Source organism: Cottoperca gobio, chromosome 2, assembly GCF_900634415.1.
Source record: "Cottoperca gobio chromosome 2, fCotGob3.1, whole genome shotgun sequence".
In the NCBI taxonomy this organism is placed as follows: Eukaryota; Metazoa; Chordata; class Actinopteri; order Perciformes; family Bovichtidae; genus Cottoperca; species Cottoperca gobio.
Genome location: NC_041356.1, coordinates 9,036,695 through 9,058,467, shown reverse-complemented (window position 1 = coordinate 9,058,467; position 21,773 = coordinate 9,036,695). Strand labels below are relative to the sequence as shown.

The 21,773-nt window shown below is 42.6% G+C and overlaps 2 protein-coding genes across 10 annotated transcripts in view; one reads left to right on the top strand and one right to left on the bottom strand.

The window, feature by feature from the left end:
- slitrk5 (SLIT and NTRK like family member 5) overlaps positions 1-21,773 on the top strand; it is a 427,390-nt gene that overhangs the window by 24,632 nt on the left and 380,985 nt on the right. The gene's annotated exons all lie outside the window — the stretch shown is intronic.
- Positions 1-21,773, bottom strand: part of spry2 (sprouty RTK signaling antagonist 2) — a 350,030-nt gene that overhangs the window by 168,772 nt on the left and 159,485 nt on the right. For all 9 annotated transcript variants that reach the window (XR_003833277.1, XR_003833276.1, XR_003833275.1 and 6 more), the window contains one exon: positions 19,705-19,803. The gene's annotated coding sequence lies outside the window, so the exon portion shown is untranslated. The remainder of the gene's footprint in view (positions 1-19,704; positions 19,804-21,773) is intronic.

Here is a 21,773-nt window from a genome sequence, read left to right as displayed (position 1 = left end):
TCTCTCCCGCTATTGTTCCCAATCATGTGTGTCCCCTTGCCTTTGTTCCAGAGCCCATGACAGTGGAGATGCTTAAAGCTGTAATGGAAACTGTTTTGCATTTCGTGTAAGTCATAACAGGGATTTCAAAAGCAAAGATGGTTCTATTTTTATACATTAAACTGATCAGAAAGCAAGAGTCCCGGAGAAAATGACAGAGTTCTGCAGAGATCGCAGGAAGAATCAAGACAATATGGTGCTAATTTGGAAAACTAATGTGCGGTTTAACCTGCATGGTCAGCCACATAATTATTCAATTGAGTTTTTAATCCCAGAGATTAAGATTGCTGGGTTTCAGCAGCGCAAGAACCGCGAGCACAAAAGTAGGTCAGCTTCACGAAGCAGAGGGGGCATATTACCTTTCATCTTATTTTTATCATTTTAATTTCGCTACACGACAATGGTGGCCGCTTTTGACATTTAAAAAAATCAAAAGGAGTTACACACTTACACTTTATTCACTACTAGTGTAATTGATTTCACATATCTGGGAACATCAAAGGGGTTTTGTTTCGAGTCAAGGACCTTCTCTATGCTTTTTGATCTACCCCTCACTGTTTTCATTATTGTCAAATCAACACTAGTGTGTATTCAGCAAATCCAACCTCTTCTAATTACAGGGAATAAAAGGCAGTTCTATTTTGGATGAAAGCCTTCTGACAGAGTTGGCATTGTCGAAACGAGCACTGCATCGCCTCTTTTATCCCTAATAGCCGCCGAAGACAGCTGAAATCCAAGCTGTGCCATATCATTACACAAACACCATATACACGCGTATATAGAGCCTCACGCATGTGACAATACACATTAATACACTGGAAGAAATCTGGTGTCGAGGCTTAAAACAAAAGGTAATGCCAAGAGAGAGACAAAACACTGGTTTGATGCTCCTGCACTCATATTAAAGCTTCGTGTGAGGCTCTGACGCTCACACACAAACACACAGATTGTCTTGGTGCCAACATATTGCAGGTCTGGGCTCGCCTCAGTGCAGGGCAGGCAGACAGACGCAAGGGTCACGGCCTCACAGCTTGAGACGGGACTAATTGATGCCCAGTAGGTTTGGGAAAGTAAACAAAGTTGTGACAATGTGTTCATCGTGTCTTTTGTTTTCATGCGAATATTAAGAGTTGGGCAACAAAGGTTTGTTTGTTTGCAATCAATCAATCAATTGTATTTGTTACACGTCATTATAGAAAGATATGATTCCATTTTTGTTTATACCCAAACAGTATTTTGACTTTTTTTTCCTAAATGTACAGTAAATGGAATACATTAACGCATGCAGTATGACTGAGATGAAGTGGGAAGTGATGAGAGAGGCTGGACCAGAGTGAATGGGAGACTGATCTTAAATAATGAGGTGACAAACTGACATCACAGCAATATTTCTTGCTTTAATGTTGTGGGAGTTGTGTGCAGACAGTACTTGACATGACTCACAAAATGACAAGATATATCTAATTAGTCACTGCGCCACATTTGCATAAAACCCGTCATTATTTTTATGGACATGGTTTGCTAGGGACTGAATTGACTTACTTAACTACTGTTTTAGTGAAAATACGAACACTTTACACCTTAATGGGCGAATAACTCACCAATTCAATCCATTTCTGTCGACATAGACGTAAAATATGGACGAAAGAAAGGGTCTGCCATACAACCATACCAGACACTCTGCTGGTATGCTTAACTCTTATGTCCAGTTCAATGTCAATCTATTGTGATGAGAGCAGCTCTGCATGGGGGGGCGCAAATCTGCCATACGACTGCATCCAGACACAGCTGGAGCATCCTCGTTGGACAACAACCCTGTGGAGGGAGGAAATGAAAGAAGTACTATACATTATTCCGTTTAAGGCAACTGCCTACGTTAAAGCTCCATTATTCATGTGTTCCCACAGGTCGCAGGCAACCAGAACCAATTCTAAAGAAGTAGTGGCTTATCTATAATACAGAGAAGTTTAACATGTTGATAATCACATTTACATTCAGTGTACTTTCAGGGAAATTACATAGGTGTGGTTTTTCAGAGAGCGCCTCATCATAGCTGGAAAACAAATAATCTGTAGCCTACTACTTAGCCTGATGAAGCCCAGCCATCAGACTGTGATTGAACATGAGCTCCGCCGTTTACATTCTTTATGTGATTCCTACTCACAAACCAGATTTGTAATACGGTTAGTGCTAAGCTGTTTGCAGTGTCATGTCATAACCAAATCCCGCTCAAACAATAAGGATTGCATGCTTTCCCAGGGCAAGTAAAACGCCACGTCGGGCTAGCAAAAGCCACAAAACGTTAACGTGATACCCTTCAAAATAAATCAAACTGCAGCCAAAACCGGCGCACTCTAAAAGCACAGCTCAGTCAAGCCTGCAGGTTGTTGTTTTTTAATGCAACAGGCCAGTATCATTTGATCTTTTTGTGTACATAACAGAAACAGCGAAGTTTAAGCCAGACGGTACTTACTTAAGTACCGTCTGTACCGTACGTACTTAAAGCAAACACATTCTATGCTGGTTAAAGTGAAGCTTGTGATGTTGAGGCATCATACATGCGATGATACCCCAGTGGTTTGGAGCGAACATACGTTTGAACTAAGCATTAGTGGGGAAGCAAAACTGCATATTAGAGCCATGAACGCTCACTGACCCAAAGTCATGACCTGCCACTCCAGTTAGCAAAAAAAACTGATGTACAAATTGCGTAGGGCAATTAGATAAACTACTCTCTTCAGCAAATGGGTATGTAGCTTTATCTCAGGATAATCAGGTTGATTATACAGAGTGACTTCATGTGCCTGAACCAAAGATATCAGCTTTATTGCAGCTTTCAGGAAGCATATAATAAGTGAGCATGGACGATGATTGTGGGCTTGAAATGTACTGCAAATTACATGTTGCCAATTGCCTCCCTGAAATAATTCCAAACATAATTGAGCTTTTCTTTTCCAGCTTCTGACTTTGTTATGCCCTTAAACATTTAGATATCAAATCAGCAGCTGCAGTATTTATATGATTTTACTTACAAGGAATTTGCTTTGGTGTAAAGTAAGATACATTTAAATAGAAATATAAGGAACTTGTAAAAAAATATTACTATGAAAAATATTATAAAATAAAAACAAACTTCAAGACAAGAAAAGTAGTTTAGGTAATAATAGTAGTAGTAAAGAAAAGCCAGAATTAAAATGCTTCAAAATTCTGCGGAGAGCATAGACAGATTGTCAAAATAAGAGCGTGTGCCAGCGGGCCTGTACTGGTGGAGGACTAATTGTGAATGAGCAGCAGCTGTGCAGGTGGGTCAGGTGATTAAAAGAGGCGGGAAAACTGGATGGTGCCTGGCTAGTGGACAGGCGAGGGATAGCAGATCTAATTAGAGGGATTGGAAACAGGTGGGGGAGGACAAGAACTTTTAATAACTGTATTGTTACTGAAGCTAAATTCCATATATTGGAAATTGATAATGATGTTGCTTTATTTGATAACTAATCCTTCAAAAAACTAGTTTGTTAAAAGCACACAACACACACATTCTTTGCACTATTGTATCTTTTAGAAGTCTAAGTAGAATCTGATGTGTGACCCTGAAAATAAAACGTCCATCTTACTGTGTAATAGACTCCCAAGAATTGCAATAGACTTGAAAGAGACTAGATGTCGTTATAGACTTAAGAGCCACTCCATTGTGAAACTTTTTTTTTTTTTTTTTAAACGGGTGAAAAACTGAAAAAGTGACATGGCGCATTGGGAATGAAGTTTTGTCTTTCAAAAGAAATTCAGCTTCAAAGTGTTCTCGCATGTTCACTGAGGACACGGGGCGTCTATCTGATCATCTATTGTGTGTGGTGACATGCGGCTTCAAAGTGCAACTCAAAACATGCATTGAGAACATTGGACTCATCTTAACATCTCTCTGTTCTAACATATATCAAAGAGTTGCTCAGCACCATCGGGCAATTCCTTCAGACCAGCTAATGGGATTTAAATGAGGGGATGTAGGGAAGTTGCTTTCTGCCAAATGTACCTTATAAATTGTACTTTTAACACAGATTCTTCTGTTCTACATTTTGTTTGCACAATCATGAAAGAGATTGAAATGATAATGTATTTGAGTAATTTCTCTAGCCTCAGTAAGTACACGCATCTTACAGAGCTGTTGCTTTGAGAGCGTGCCTTTATGTAAAGAGCCAGAATGTAGGATTGCTTGTCAATTCCAACTTTATCTCCTGCGACAATCTGACTGTTCTGACAGGCACGGTTTCAAGGGTGACATGTTCAAAGACATCAGAAAAAACCCAAACAACAAAATATGATACAAGAGCAGTTGCAATTTCTTTTATATATATACACACACGACACTGTTTTTTGTTCAGCATGAGCAACACATTGTCATAACCATATCAGCAACATTTGTTTAGTAGCTTGCAGCGAGAAAGCCTTTCAAACTTGTGAATCAGTGATGGCGGCTCACACTTGACCCTGGTTATATTGTGAAATACAGTGAGAAGGTTTTACTGTGGTAAGAGCTATTTAACCTCTCACCCTTACGCTGGCTGCCACCTGGTAAAAAGTAAACCTCTGCCCTCGCCAATTGAGCTATTCCCTGCCTTGGCAGAGATATATTGTGGTGCTCAACCATGCAAACAAGGTACACAAGTAGATATAAAAAAAATAAACTGCCACAGTGATATACAGCACCACGTGGGTGCACACTGAGAAATACTCGAGGGACTTTTTAACTATTTGTTACAGAGCTTTCTCATCAGTGCGCAGCCTCACTTTGATGCACACACACACACACAAATCGCTGCAGAAGTAATATTTTGTTTTTCAGTACTTAATCCTCTTCCTGTCTCGCCATCTCTGGGATCTGCGGCATCCATTACCTCGGCCCTCACAATTCCCCCGAGATTACTTTGTTATCATCCATCTAGGATCCGTCTCTCACTTTATTTCCCAACCTACTGTGTCCCTCCATTCCTCTCATATCGCCTCTCCCTCCTTCTACTCCTCTATGTCTCTGCTAATTTTATTAATAGCAACCATCCCACTCAGACATCAGGGGGTTGTAAAGGACCGCAGCCTCTTTTCTTCCCCTCTTCACAGAGATGGAGAAGAAAGAAAGTTGGGGGGGGGGAAAGCAGAGTAAGGTGACAATCAGAAACAAGAGAGAAACATCCTGGAGAGAGAGAAAGGAAAAGTAATTAAGGCGAGGGGAGAAGGGGAGAGACTACAGACCCTACTCAATAAATCAGAGCTGCCGAGCAACCTGTCAGTCTCCAGGCTCTTTTTATTGGTCACTGAGGATCAGCTAGTATTAGTCACCGTGGGTCTCGCTGTGTGCGATTGGGTGGTTGAGTGGGCAGTGTGTGCGTGCGCGCGTGTGTGTGTTTGCGTCTGGAAGGATTCCATCAATAACACATGGATTGGGGCCACCGGCAGAGACAAGCAGTCAAGTCGGAGACGATGGGATATGTGCAGAGGAGCAGCGTCCGCGTGTGTGCGCGCGCTGCATATGTGTGCATCAGTATAAAAGGAAGAGAGAGAGGAGGGGAGAGAGAGAGAGGGGGGGGGATAACAAGTGAGGTATTCATGTTGGGTAATGAAAGAGCGTACAGTGGGGGAGAAAGAGCGCAGGGATAGCCGTCATTAGACGAGCCAGTCCTCGCTAATGATCATCAGGAGCAGCAGCAGGAGCCTGGACGTGTGTGTGAATGTCGATCGGACTATGCACGTGCACGCCACGGAGCACGCGCACCCATGAGTGTGATAAATCATGATTCAAGGCCCCCTTTACCATCTCCAACACCCACAAGCATTAGGATCATTATTGATGACAGGACTCCTTGAGAATCTGGGCTGTGTGTGTGTGTGTGTGTGTGTGTGTGTGATACCCTTGGCTCCTATTACAGCTATGCATGGTAGCAGCGGGGTCAACTAAAAAGAAACAGAAAGGTTGATAGAATCAGAGTCCCCTCTAACAATGCTTCACACACACACACACACACAGACAATCAGTAGTCAGTGGCGCAGTGACACTAGTGATCCCCCTGGGAAACCCCCAATCCCCCCCATCTTGAGGTTTGGGAGGATCACTCAGCGTTTAAGCTTTAAAGCACTGCTGGCTGCCGGACACGTCACCTGACACACACTGCAGTGCGGGTTAATGGGAGGTAAAGGTACCCTGTGGACTTTATTGAAAACACACTTACTTGTGATTACTCAGCAGAACACATTGTCTTTAACCTTGAGGGCTAACAAGCATATTAAATGCGTTCCTTGGAAAACCTATAATGTTAGCATACATGTTCAGATTCCATGTCTTCCCTGCCATTTGCCAAGTACAAGAAAAAAGGTGATCATTTGTACACGTATAGTAAAAAACATTGGCGATGCAAACATCTCTGAATAACCATTGTGCAGGTTTGTAAATGTGCAGCGCGGAGAAGCCTTTACCCGCATGCCGCTGTGCATGCTAGTGCAGACACAACCCGCTCATCAGCACATTGCTCCACAGGGCGCCTTCAACAACGTGCAGAGCCAACACGAGCAGATAGTTCTCATGAGGCCGAGTGCGACATAAAGAGCAGCATGAGTCTGCAAAGCAGCTACTTAAGATGCAACACACCACATCAAATAGTGACACATCAAAAATATTAATTTCATATCCCTGTCCTTTCTAGTATGTCCTGCCATGCTAGAGTTGTAAGAATTCACAGATGCATACAATTCATTATTCTCTACAATAACATAATGTCGTGACACTGGACACATGTTGGAGGTCAGTGCCTTTGGGGTCAAAGGTTATAGCCACTGTTCATTGGACATAATATTTGACACTAGCATAACATATTTTTACTGTCGTTTGAAAACATTTAATCATGTAGTATTTCCACAATCCATTTTAAATATTGAGATCTACATTTTACACACTTCAGAAACACGAGGGCTTTTGATATTGGCGTTTGGGGACGAACTTTTTCTCCGAACAATAATGGAAGTTATTTCCCTTTTAATCAAAAGTGCTGCATCCCAGAAGATGGAGTCTGCGCTGCCAGAGGCTGTCACTCATTGGCAGTCGTTAGCAGTCTTCTGAGGTTTTTTGTTCATTTTGTTTAGCAAAGTCGTAATTCAACCTCTCCAAAAGAATTTGTGCGGGTATCAATATTTCAAACATATGACAGCAATTAAATACACTTTCAAAAATGAAGACTAGGGAACATTTTTAGAAAGGGAAGAAAAGAAAAAAAAAAAATCAATATTTGACTTCCACGATCAATGCGCTGACTCCCATCAATCACACGTGTTATTAAATGAAGAAAGTTTCATTCAAGCGCTTCTGTTTCTACTCAATGGTGTAGGGGTTGGATGTGATCCTGTAAATTGCAGTTTGACCTTTAGCGCACATACTGTAAACTCAGAACTTATCCACAGCTTGATTTGTTTAGCGGATGGAGAAAGACAGCATTTAGACAATGAGCGCCTCTCTACTCTGAAACAAACGCAGCTTACTGCCGCACAATGGCATCTCTTCTGGCGAAGCGTTTTTGACGTGACACAGCGCCAGCGTCTCATCCCGGTCGCATGTGCAGCTTGGCAGCAGTGCAAAGACATTATCACCTTCAGGCAGGGGGAATAGAAGACGAGGATTACTTCTGCAACAGTCAAATATTGCCCGACTCTGAGACATTATCCCAAAGCCCCCTTCTTCACTTCTCAGCCATGCATGCATCACCTTCAGATCCTCGAGCAGCTCTGCTGCCTTTCACTCCACACAGACGGCATGTGTACACACAGCCTGATGCCAACCACTCCTCCCTGTGGTGTGTGTGTAGTCTGCTAAGAGAAGCATGGCAGCAACAGTGAAGACCAGTGCAGTTCTACCGAAGTGACAGGAATTACACCTTTTCTTTACTCTAATTTGTGATTTAATCCTCTTCTGGATGATGTCATTACTTTGGGAAATGACGCAGTCCAGAAAACGTTATGACACTGATATTTTAACATTTAGCAGCAAAATGCATCAGACTGGAGCACTTTCACATGAACATACAACGAAGTGACATTCTAAACTCTGTGGCCTGCAGGCCTGCAGGGGTCATATAATATATTGTAATGTGTACGTCGGCTCACTTCTGCCTCATCCTATAAGAGAGCGAGGAAGAAACGTATTGTTTTAAAGGCTATGTTTTACATACGACATAATGTTTGCATGAAAATAACAATGTGTGGAACTGCAAAGCTAACGCATGCTGTGGCTAAAATCTTGTAATGATGGGCTGCATAACTCGGTAAAACCATTTCTCAGATATTCACAGATGGGTTTGCCTTTGAAATGTTTTGCATTAGGAAACAAACACACACACACACACACACACACACACACACACACAGCCACCACATTACATTGGTATTAAAGGTCAGCATCATCTTCTCTCTGGTTTCGATTGTATTCACTCACACAATACAAATACACACTTTCTGTGTAGCTATTACTCCGTTTAATGAAGCAATAATATAACAAAGCGACCCAAAGAAAGAACTTCTACATCTCTTGGTCTTCCTGGACATTATTTACATGTTTATTCACTTGTTTCAAAAGGAGGACACTTTGCTTCATTCCTCTCTGTAATGGAAAATGGAGTGCACAGTAATGAATACACATTATTAAATACTCAAGAGAGAAGCTGCCTGCTATGTCGATACACAACTCCAACACATTTTAATGGGTCCTTGTCAAGAGGCTGAGTGCAGGAGAATGCTTCCGTCTGTACATTTGGAAACAGAGTAAACAACGGAGAAGATTCAGGGTTGTAAGGGTATCCCATTGGCGTGAAAACGCACTCTCTTTGCAGTATTCATTGTACAAGTTGGCCCATGTACCTGTACGTAATTCCCTCTCCCACTACGTTTATTCATTCATTCACGCTCTTGGGACAATGCTACGTCTCTGCTTCCAGTCGTAGTGGTGGAGAGAGGCACAGAACACAGAAGGAGGAGGGCCGGGTCTCTATAAAACTCAAATAATCTGCAGACATCCTCCTCATGGTCTGGTGGCGGTGCTGGGTTTGTCGTGAGGTCAGGTCCATGACCCGAGACAGGGAAAACATTATAAGCTCAATACTAAAAATAAATATCAAGCCATCTGAAGAACGTGGCCATTTCAAGCTGGCAGACTGGTGGCTGTTAGGTTGGTGACCCACTGGTAGAAGCATATTACTGTGTACTCTGTGGAAATATAATAAATGCCATGTCCGCCGACTTATCTTGCTATCATATTCATATCAAAGGATGAGGCTGACATTATTCTTTATTTGTCTTATTGGTAATAAGTCCACTACAAAGCCAAATGTGTATTTGTCTGTTTCTTAATCATTTCTGACTTACCTTCCCCGCCTGTGGCAGGGAGCCTCGAGCCCAATGTATGAGCCTATTTGTCACACTGAAAAGGAAAAAGGGGGGAAACTAAACAGAGATAGGTGGGGACACTTTTATTCTGAAGGCAGGAAGGTAACGAAAACAAGCATACCCAACAACACGGCGCAGGAAGAAGAGATAACAGTGTGTACGTCGAGAACTAAGTTAGCAGACAGTGAGCGATGGACAACCGTGACTCATTTGTATAACATACTTTGGGATTATTTGGATGCGTGGAAGCTTACGGCCCCTAACGTACATTTCCTTAAACAGACGGACGCTGTAATTTGTGTCAAACATTACTCAAACAGGAGTAGCTTTTGTTCGGGACTATTTTTAGCGGCGGATTGAGACAGACTTCCTTCTCCGGTGAGTATGAATGGCAGGTGTGTGTATAGGACTCGAATGAATGAAGTTATATTTTACAGTGTGTTGGTTGTTTAGTGCCGGCTGTTGTTAGTTTGGATAAATAAAGAACGCCGCTTCCACAACTTCCTGTGAGAAAGCCTCTCTCAGCAAAAGGATTATACCCTGTGGCCTTGGTGGGGAACCAGTGGGATAAAGATTAGCTCAGCAGACACCGTCACCACTCAAGAGATGGCTACAGAGTTCCACCCAATTATCCTGGAAATGTACTTTAAAGAGCTGTATAAACAGGATCTCTTGTTCAAGGGAACTAAATCCACTCTTACTCTATTAGATATCCCTCAAGGAAATTAAGTGCATTTTTGGAGTATTTCCCACAGTTGTCCTGATGTTGCAATTCATTTGTTATGGCTACTTTCAGGGCGACACTGCATTCAGGCTGTCGTGTCACAAAATGATGACATTTGAGAGGATTTATTCGTTAACCCTTAACCTTTACACAACAAAAACACCGCAACAATATTTCACCGTGGTTGTATGAGGTGAATTAAAACACTAACCTTTTATGCTCTACAAGCTCTGACATGAGCTGTTTGCACACTTTCTGTCAATGGTGCTTCATTTAGTTACCTTCGACCAGAAAATGTGACAAAAAATATTTTTTATATGTGTTTGTACTAAACTTCCCAAAATACTCTGGTGTAAACTTGTTGCTCTCAGCTGCAGTCTCTCTCACAGGGTGACAGTTTATGTGCGTGCTCTATACTGATACAAATGCTCGGCTGCGGCACTGTCTCTCAGAGTTAGCTCCACATCTGTTTCGTCTTCTGGTAGAAACACAAAAATGTAATTTCAGGACAAGGAAAATTCACTGCAGCTGTGATTTATATGTAGCGGTGAAGAGTGCAAAAGCAGCAGTGTAAGCAAAGTGACAGCGAGAGAGTCAAGAAGAAGCGAGCGTTCTCAGTTATTCAAAACACGACTATTGATGGTACCGTGGATGGAGAAATTGCCTCCTCTTCTTCTGCTGAATGTATAGCTGTAGACACCACGGCTTGACATTTGGCAACAGTGATTCCACACATTGTTTCCCTGCATCTACATTTCTATTTCATAGCTTATGATTAAAGGTCCAATGAGTGCTAAAAGAAAAGCATGACACAAGAGAGAGAGAGAGATCAAGCTTGACAGAGACATATTAAGAAGAGAGAGAGAGGTTGATGAAGTGAGAGGAGGAGGAGGAGGAGGAGTAGTACGGCGAGGAGAGTGAACGCTATCAGTCAGGGAAATATACCCCGTGCCATCGGCACCAAAGGAAAACATCACTGTTCTGGGGTGTCAAGTTGAGATGGACGATCAGGACACGCACTGCGTGAGCTCCTCGGCGAGTGTGTGTATGTGTGTGTGTGTGTGTGTGTGTGTGGGCATCTGAGTACGTGTGAAACAAAGAGAATGAATTCCTGTTTGATACATCACAGGCACAAAAGTAATGCCTCACTGTGAAATCATTGCAAGCTGCCCACTGTGTGCACTGCACTTCCCATGCAGCACACACACACACACACACACACACACACACACACACACTGAGCAATCAACACCATCAGGATGGTGGTCTATTGTGGCAGGTACAAAGAAAAAATGAAGGCCCCTGGGTGGCCTGAGTGTGGGGCTGTTATTTGCTCGCCTGGCCGATACCTTGTGGTTGAAACCGTGCAAATAAAGCAGTGCATCATGGGAATGTCTGGCAACGATCTGTGCAGAATGTTATCATTGCAGTTTGCTTTTTCTAGTTCTTTTATGGAAGTGAATATTTCTCAGCGTATGTCTCGGTGTGCCTCATTTTAAAAACGTTGACACGTTATGTTAGGAAAAGGTCAGTTCATGTGTGTCCAATGTTTTATAATACATGTGCGCACACAGGGTGTCGTAATAGTATTTCTCAGAAACAAGGACATAGTAATATTAGATAAAGTACTGTGGTGCTGTAAACAAGGCAGAGGTTGTACAATGTGTTCTCCATGGTAACATGTATCCTCATGTGGATCGTGAATGTCGAGGTTCAAACCAAATCCCTGAGAAAGTTTGCTTTTGATGATTATTTTTGGTGACGAGTCGAGGTTAGGCACAGAGGGTTCAAGGCTAACATCAATCCCCGGACACTGTTAACAGGCGACACCAGTGTGGCTGATAAATTATCACCTGGAAGTGGAACTTACAGATGCTACAAGACAAGGAAGAAAGCAGTAATACAAAAGAGTCCTTCCATTACTTTAAAAACTACATTATAATTACGTATACGTGTTATATTGGAGGGTTGTTCTAAAGGGGATTAGCAAGGGCTCTGCGTGGAAGGAACACACAACTCTGTGATTGGCATGAAAGGTGGCGTCACGGCCACCGGGATACCCGAGCGAACAGTTGGAGCAGACAGCGATGATGTCCGAGTGATGAGAGATCACAGAGAGGAAGAGACGATCAGAGTGATGCGGCACTAATTAGATTCACACTTCGACAGGGAGCCTGTCCACTGAGAAGAGGTGAACGGCTGGAGAGGAGAGGAGTAGGACGGAAAAATATCTAAAAATAATTGAGGGGAAATCAGGGCCCACAGGGCTGGAGCTATTCTAATGAACAAACGACTAATACGTCCATCACACATGCAGACACGTAGGTTTGCTTGGAAACAATCTGCATTCGGTAAAAGTTTCCACAAAAATGTATAAGATTTCACTGTTGTTAATCGAAAACCCCCCAAAAAACGTGTATTCCTGGTCTGAAATACTCATGCGCACATATCTGTTTTTACAAGTAGCAGTTAACGCGTGGGAAATGGTGTCTGGCTGTAGACAGTGCAGGGATGTCTGTATTTGTGCGAGGGAGGCGGGGAGACAACAGAGATCAAAGTGTGGGAACCAAGGAGAGACAGAGGGAGTGGGAAGGGCATGGAGGGTATAAAAGGGGGGGGGGCAAAGGGTTGGGGCGAGCGGGTGGAGGAAATGAGGAGGAGCAGCGTTGGAGTGGAGGGAAGGGCGAGCCAAGTAAGCACTTTCCTGTCCATTTTTCATCAGGCGAGCTAAATTAGTCCAGGCTGGTCTCTCTCTTCCTCCGTGTGCGAGCATCTGCTCCTACATTCCTGACACGTCTCTCCTCTCTCGGCAACCCAGAGCGCGGCGTAGCGTCGCTCCGAATACCCTTCTCAGCATCCTGCCTTTTCACCGCCTCTGATTTATTAGTCGGCGGGCGCCTTCCATCACACGGTGACGCAGGGAAGCATCGTGTTTTCTCTGTGTGCCCTTCGCACCTCTGCTACACCCTCCTCATTAACCCTCCCTTTCTCTCCTTCCCCCCCCCCCCCCGTGTCCTCTTGTTGCGAGCGCATCTCTGTCATCTCATTTGCTGTTTCCTCCGCTGACCCGCTGACCCCTGGTTGACTTCTCTCCTCTGTAGCCTGTCATTTGTAGTCCCATAGAGTCTGCCATTTGTACTCCCATACATGAACTGACTAGAAGCTGACATTTTGATCAATGGGAATACTTTGACTTGTGACCCGTGGAGGCCAAAAGGAGCCCCGTCATATAGTTCAACCAACAGCTAAAAATGCTAGAGTGGTGACAAAGAAGGAATCTATTTAGGAAGCATAAACAAAATAAAATGTGCTGCTCAAAAAAACCTCCTGCAATCTTTGATCGCTGCGTGGTTTGAACAATCCTCTGCTGCTGAATCAGAGACTTCACAGATGCTTCTCGAGTACAATTCTTGGGAAACCTTCCACACACGCTCTCCAAAGAATTACAGGGAAACGTTCGCACAATATCTGTTTAACTTACACACACACACACACACACACACACACAGTTCATTTCTCTACCATATATTACATTGATTTTCTGGTTTGTCTGCACACGACCCTTTCTTCAGTAACTGTGAGTCTGTAGAGAAATCAATGCTTCTATATACTCATATAATACTGCGTCTGATGCATCGTGGATGGCTCCAACAGAGGCACAATGATAAAGCTTTCTACACAAGTTAAGCTAACAAAGTGTGCAAATTGTAAGAAAAGTCCTCCAAACAACATCTGCCATTTGTAATTGCCTCCCAGAACGACACATGTAAGTGTTTTCTGATGTGACTGTGCCTTCCAAAAACTATTACAAACACTCATAACATTTTTCTTGAGCCATTTTTTCTTGAGTGGAAAGTCTCAAAATTGCCGTGCAATTTGAAGGACAGAAGGAGCCTAAAGTTAATTGGTATTATTTTGGTTGAACACAAAGAGGACACTCACTCACTCACTTTGGGCTGCAATTCTTGTATGGAAGGTGCTATACAAATAAAGCTTATTATTAGTATTAAAGAAGAAGAAGAAGAAGAGAAAACCTATATTTAGGAACGGTGAAGGGAATGTTTTCCATCCTTTCATTATCTCGTTGGTTTCACAGTGAAAAGGTCAAGACCTAAAATCTGAGCGCAGCACAATGCCCAAGGTAGAGCTGTCATGACGTTTAGCATCTTTACCCCGTCCGTAGAAAACAATGCGCTCTGATGCTCATCATGGACTACGGCAAAGCTTGAAATCCAAACTCCTGCAGCGAGTTAATCCCCATCTGATCCCTTTGAGTTGGATTTGATATCAGTCATTTTGCCTTTGCACAATCGTCTTTTGTCGGATGAGACATTCGGCGATGAAGAAAACACATTAAAACGAAGAAAAGAAAGAAAGGAATATTTCTGCATGAAAGCCAAGTACGACCTGACAGAATGACAGTTTTAGTGTAATTGTTTTCTCTAATTAATCCCGTAATATGACAACTTGTCTAATTCGTAATCACACTTGTCTTTTATCAGAGCTGCACGTGCTGCATTGAGTTCTGATTACAGGGCTGTTATGTTCTCGTCTTCGTGGCGACTCCCTGCATCCAATGAGAACAATGCAATTAACTAAATGAATGAGGAACACCTCAACTGGCAGGTTACTCCCTTCAATTACCTACACACTCTCCAGCTGACACCTGGGTAATACGATAAGCAGGTACAATGTGCTTAGACTAAGTGCTAACAACAAGGCACTCTTGGTGATGACAAAATGACACTACAGGCTTGGAGAAAAGGGAAGGATTGGCAGCGACTGCAAAGGTCTTCTGCCAATGTCGCCTGAATCCAGCCAGCAGAGCGTCTTAGTTTGAAACAAATGCAATTTGGAGGAGAAAGTAATGGTACTCTCCCCAAAATGAGGGAGATTGCTTTTGAGCAGCGGTGCAATCAATCAGGAAAGCAATACAAAATTATTTTTAATAATACATGCGAGGGAACTAAGTGTTGCTATTAATAAACTTTCAAAGTGCATGATGACATAAATGAGCACAGAGGTGTGCGTGGAGTGATGAGGGAGACCCATTTAAAGATGCCACCAGCGCCCTCCGACTATAAAATGCCACAGTGAATTATGGGTCCATGTAAAACATAACTAAACTCCATGTGCATAAATCATTTTGTCCAATCTGAAAAGGATCCGAGGATACAACACAGTTAGCATGAAGAGATCGAAACAGAAAGAGAACAACGCCGGCAGCATGACGCAAAAACTACATTGTCACCCGCAGTGATTATAACACACCGCGTCATCCAACCCAAGAAATCTGCTTGTCCTGTGCTGGAAAAATTGGAAAGTAAATCAGTTTTCAAAAAGCACATGTAAGGGTCGCTTTAATCGTTTTTTAGTTCCACGAAAATGCACGATTTTCCCTTAAAGTATTTGGTATGGTGTCTGTCATTCTACTCATTCCTATTTGTATTGCACCATTGTAGAACTTTATTTCTTTGTATGTCTTTAGAATACTGTATGTTGTTGTTGTTGGAGGAGCCTGGGACTTGAGATTTTCCTCGCCATCGACTACGACAACAATAAAACCTTTCAATCCTTGAATCCTGTCACCCAGCAAAACGTGTGTCTGGAGAAACATCAGATAGTGAGGAAGAGACAGCTCATCGCCGCCGCCATAATAATAACCTGTCATTTTCAATAATCATTTTCTCCTGACATTTGTCCATCGCAACATTTATCTAAATAAAAAGCGTTCCGCATGTACGTTCAGTTTTACCTCCACACAAAGTGCTTTAGACGATCCGACTGAACTGTTCACAGCTCGTCTGCTTCGTGGCAATACTCTGTTCCTAGACGTCGGGCAATTTGATTGACAAGCACGACGGTATCATAACCGATAGAAAATGACGGCAAAAGCTAAAGCGTTCTTCCAGGATTGTACACATGGCTGGTTGGTTTAAAAGTCTATGTTTCCTCAGACTTTTGTAAATCACAAACACATTATTAATTTGTACCTGCAGCAGCGTAAGTGCATCGATTTCCCTAATTTTTCCTCGTCATGCAGTCGCATTGAAAACCCTTTCAGTCAAGCGTATCCATTCGTGTAGATGAATACACTGCTAACCTTTACTTGTAGGGGAAAAACATGTAAGTTTGTGCAAATAGTTTTAATGCCAGGGTATTAGTATACTGTATTAACACCATTTAAATACCTGCTATTTATAATTCCTCATGCCATGTAAGACATGTGGACAAAAGACAATACAGTCAACCACGCTGCTCCCCACAGTCCACTCCCTGAGCCGAGTGATCATCATTATTTCTACACCCCGCACAGCGGTTGTCACATGACTCGCAGGGGGGGCACAGAGTTCAGTGGTGAGAGCACATAATAATGAGTCTGAAATGTGTAACGTCATTTGAACACACGGCCTCCTGGAATCTCACACTTCTCCCGCTGACCCAGACACCATGTCTCACCGTCTAAACTCAACAATCTAAATGATGTGCGCCTACGGGAGAGTTTCATGTGATGTGCACATACGGCTTCCTTTGCAGAGCAAGGACATGAACACAGAACAGAACACATTGCCTACGACCCCGTTTCTGAGTCACCGCTTAGGTCACATTGTTTCTTGTTTGAAGGATAAAGATCTTGTGCATCACACAGCTTAGCGTTGATTGACACGCGCTAATACCTCAGCTTTTACCAGCGAACGCCCACGGGGAAAAAACACACACACACAGAACGTTTTCCTCGATTGCCCTGCAGGATCCTTTTCACCTTCAGACAACAAGTGAGAAACATTTGATCAGTGTGCTGCTTGAGAAAACGCCTTGAAACGCAGACTCTCTTAATCACCGGTGCAGAGGGCATGCTGGGAATCAGGACATCAAAGATTTTCACTTCCAAGACATTGTTTTCACAAGAAACATTCAAGTCCATTTCCCTCTCCTCACATTGGCTTTGGGAAGTGTTTCAAATAGGTGGATCAATAAGGGGGGGGGGGGTACGGCCTTTTGCAAATATTCCGATATTGATTTTACACGCGGCTTTCGGGCTGAGGCTTTGGATCTGTTAAGTCCTTGGACGATTGTTCCAAACACAGATTAACGACAAAAAGCAAGAACGTGCGTGACAGCGACGGGACGCATGTGCCAGCCGGTTCGAGGAAATGTCACACCTTTTCCTCCTCTCTCACAAGCACACAAAGACTAACAATATCATATTATAACAACTGTTTTTGTTGCCCGAGCATCTGATCTTGTAACATCACACAAAAGGAAACGTGAGTCTTGAATTAAAAAAACATGAGGCCGTCGTGCGGGGCAGCTGCTCTTACTGCAACACAACTGGAGCCATGCATACTGTAGTATTTCTCACAATTATAGATAAGGTGCTTTGATGGGAAATAACGTTGAATATGTTCCTATAGATAAGAAAAAGCAGCAAGCACAAGCTCATTACAAAAGGAAGCTAAGGAAGCTTTTCCATCTTCAGTGATAAAGGATTGTGTTTTCCAGCCGGGAGCAACAACACGACTCAAAGTGGCCGCGCTCCAAGGGACAAATCCAAACGCCACCTCTGATATTTAAGATTCTAATTAAAAGTCAATCATCCTAATACAATGCAACCTTTAGAACGGTAACATCTGTATGACAATGTTAAATGTCTATCTTAGTTTGAGCAGTTTACGGGTAGATGTTTGCACGGGTGTTCCTAACTTCGCCCAAAGAACAGTCGTTTGTATACAGCTGCAGACTGTTTGCATGCAAAGCAGGAATTGTTCCGCAGCCCGAGTGCTTTATAACTTCCAGGTGTAGTCTTGACACCGCCAGATGGACGCTCTTGCATCTTCCCACAAACATACAGTGAAAGGATTCAGCCCCTGCACAAGGCAAAAAAAGGCTTGAACTGCTCTCCATATGTCGACACGAGATGACAAAACTTCGGGGCAAGTGTGTTCAAAGCCACTAGCATGTAATGTTAACTACAAAAGATAGCTCTCACCACACTCGGTGAATCTTCATTATCTAGCGGCTGATCTGCCAGGCATTTAGGCTTATTACTGTAGGCAAATGGGGACAAGAGCTGTCTGTAATTACTCCGCTTCCCCAGTGGGTGATGGCGACATTCTCAGGGAGCTTAGCGGTGGCTTCCATGTAGCTCTCACCACATATCGGCTGGGGAGATACAACACATGCTGTTCTTAGCTTCCTTATTCCTCCCCATCGCTATTTCTCTCAATTCCCCACTTGTTCTCTATCCGCACTCTCTCTACTCTCAGTCCCTTTGCAATATGCATCATTGGCAAGCTGATTACTCACAAACAATCAAATGCAAAATTAGTGAGGGTGGGTGAGAAGAGACAATTAATGACCTTGGACCATTTATTTACCATTTTTGGCCTTTTACATTAAAAACAATAATGCACTTAAGTTGAAACTATTCTTTTAATTAGTTACGTACAAATGTCCTTTAGAATTAAAGCATAAAAACATACGAGAGCACACTTTGAAAAGGTCGACATGTACATTTTCAACTGTTGTTCGTATCTAGACGTTAGATTAAACCAATGTTGTAATTGCAAATGTTTTCATTTAAATAATAGCCCAGTTCATTAATTATTGTGATTCTTTAAAGTGCACGTATGATTAAGTTATTTCTCATTATTATTTGTTGCGTGTGACGCATTAGTGTCCATTATCAGTCTGAAATAATATTGTAAAAATACTCTCATAACATGAAAACAATCCTGCATTCAAAAATAAAAGTAAAGAAGCGATCTCAGTGTTAGTGACGGATCAATGTGTACGTAGCACTAGTTTGAAATACTTTACAGTCAGGTAGCGGGGGTCTTTACCTCGGGGTCAGGCCTCAGAGGTCGCAGGACTTCCATACGTTTTGAAATTAAACCATCTGGGAAGTTTAGAGGAGAAATAATAACTCATAGGGCTCTGCTTCTGCCACGGGTTTAAACAATGCATTCGATTTTTAAAGCTTATCTTTTTTAACATAACGTCTGGAAAATAACTAGCTGTCAGATAAATCTAGTGGAGTACAATAGTTTCCCTCTGAAGTATAAGGTAGCATCAAGTGGAAATACTCAGATAAAGTACAAGTACCTCAAAGGAACGCTATCAGCCATATAATCACGTCTGTTGAGATTCCCACACAAAAAACAACAACAATGATGATCAAAAAAAACAGACTGTAAGAGTCTGTTTCAAACATCAACCCACACGCTCACGATGCTGCGGATTTAGACGGGATCGCGACGTCCTCATCGCTGTGTCTGGCAACACGAGTGTCAAATGTGTTGCTTTTCTCTTCACTGAGAAATGTATTTTCCCTTTTCAAAAAACATTGTCCTCAAGCTAAGCCGTTCAAAGCCACAGAACAGTCTTGTGTCATTGTTGAGGTGGTGTAAAGTGATTTACCTGGGTACCTGGATTTTAAAAGTAGTCATCAAAACTTGCGGGATTTCCGTGTGTGCAAGTGATGGATACAAATAACCCGGGAAAGGTAGGCAATAACGAAGACTTACAGTGTGAGGAGCAAAGCCACCGTGACGACTCTCCAGTCTTGGGGAACCTTCAAAACCTCCACCGTCTGTGTCTATTCTCTTCATGAGCTGTAGTTTCATCTGTGAAATGAGAATGCAAATCATATTTAGTAGTGTGTGAGTGTGAACTGGCAAGGCAGAACATTCAATTCAGTCTGATATTACCAACAAGGAAAGGGAGCAGGAAAAAGTAAAGCTCCATGCTGTGCACTTGTCACAAGTCCAATAGTACAATGCCTGTAATACAGGATGTAAAAATGGTTTATTCTGCAGATTACCACGCTCATTTTTCCCCATGAAATCATGTTGAATAAAATAACATAACTCTATTTGGAAATACAGTATTCATACTTTCAGAATGGTACCATTCTGGAAAGATTTATTCCCCCAAAGACTTTTGCTATTGCACAAAAAAAACCTCAACACCGCACTTCACCAGCAATGTTTGTCACCAAATTCAGTCCATTGGCACAGTAGTGGTCCTTCCCTGAGGAATGTCTTCTCCAAGCTCCTACTGAGTCGCTGTGCAATGACATGTCCCATTTGTCTGGTGTACATTGGCAGCTATTAGCACGAGTTTAGCAAGAGTCTTACGTTTAGTGATGGACATGATTAGGTTAATGCAATGACACATCAGCGTTCTAACTGGGATCTTAACCTGCTTTATGCTAAAGGCTCTTAAAAGCATTGGACATGACTGAATCATATGAATTAAAAACAAATGTGTGCTATTGTTGTTGTAGGACAATGGGCATGGTCTGTGGCTTCATGCTAGCTAAGCTTACAGCTAACATACAGTTGGTACATTGGCAGTTTAAGATCTCATCTGGAACTATTTCTTAATTCTTCATCTTAATAGGAATTGTATCCCAATCACGGTCGTTTTTTTTTCTGCTATCAAACACGGGTTTCCTGTAATCCTGCAGATAAACTAGACTTTCATTTATTAACCAAATTTCGTTCCAGACTTAAACCGTCCCATGCAGTTTTCTAATTTGGAAATCATTAGAGCCAGCCCGAGCAGGCTTCCAGTTGGTAGCGATCTGCCCCTTGGTATTGCAAATGGCTTGAACACTCCACAGGCGATTGCATTTTATGGTCCAATAAAATACCAGTATGCGACTTTTGATACATTCATGTTACAAATTATACACTAGCTGAATGGGACTATGAAAGAAACTCAAGCTCGACGCAACATGTGTTTCAATGGATCTCTATGGTGTAGAAGGGGGAAGCACTTGAAGATTGTGAAAAGCTCCTGAAAAGCTGGGAAAGTGCCGGTGCACTTTAAAGAAGAAAATGTGCTATAAAGTGATACATGTGACATTTATAAGAATTCTCATTTACCTAGACCATGAATAAAGCAATTTTGGTTGAGAGCAGCATGACTTGCATCATCACATTTAACTGGGTTTTGACTTCCGTCCACAGGTCACTGAAGCTGTGAACTAAAAAGGCAACAATGGATTTTTCTGTCCTTCCTTTTGTTCCGGATCAAGAGTGCTGAACTACACTGAAAGTCAGAGAGTGTTTGTCCCCTTGAAGACTTGTAGCGTAGTCTGATGACGGTGCTGTCATCTCAAGTTTGAGTTGATCTAATGGTCCGTGTTTCCCATTCCCAAATGAATGATAAATGGACTGCTTTTATATCGCGCTTTTTCCCATCTTTGTGATCACTCAAAGCGCTTTACAATACATGTCAGAATTCACCCATTCATACAGAGTCAGAGGCAATCATACAAGCTACCATACAATGTGCACTTCAGCTCGTCATTCACACACATTCATCGGGAAATTGGGGTTCAGTATCTTGCCCAAGGACAGTTTGACATGCTGACTGCAGGGACTGGGGATCGACCACCGACCCTCTGACAGGTGGACAACCACTCCAACTCCTGAGCCACAGCATACTTTAAATTCGCCGTGACCTTCTGTCTTGCCCCGGTTTTGGCCAGCTCCCTATATGCTGGTCCTTGTCCCTTAAAAACTAAAGATGTACGACTGTAACCTCGAGATTATTTGTCTCCGTTCAAGTGTCTCCTATTGCTTGT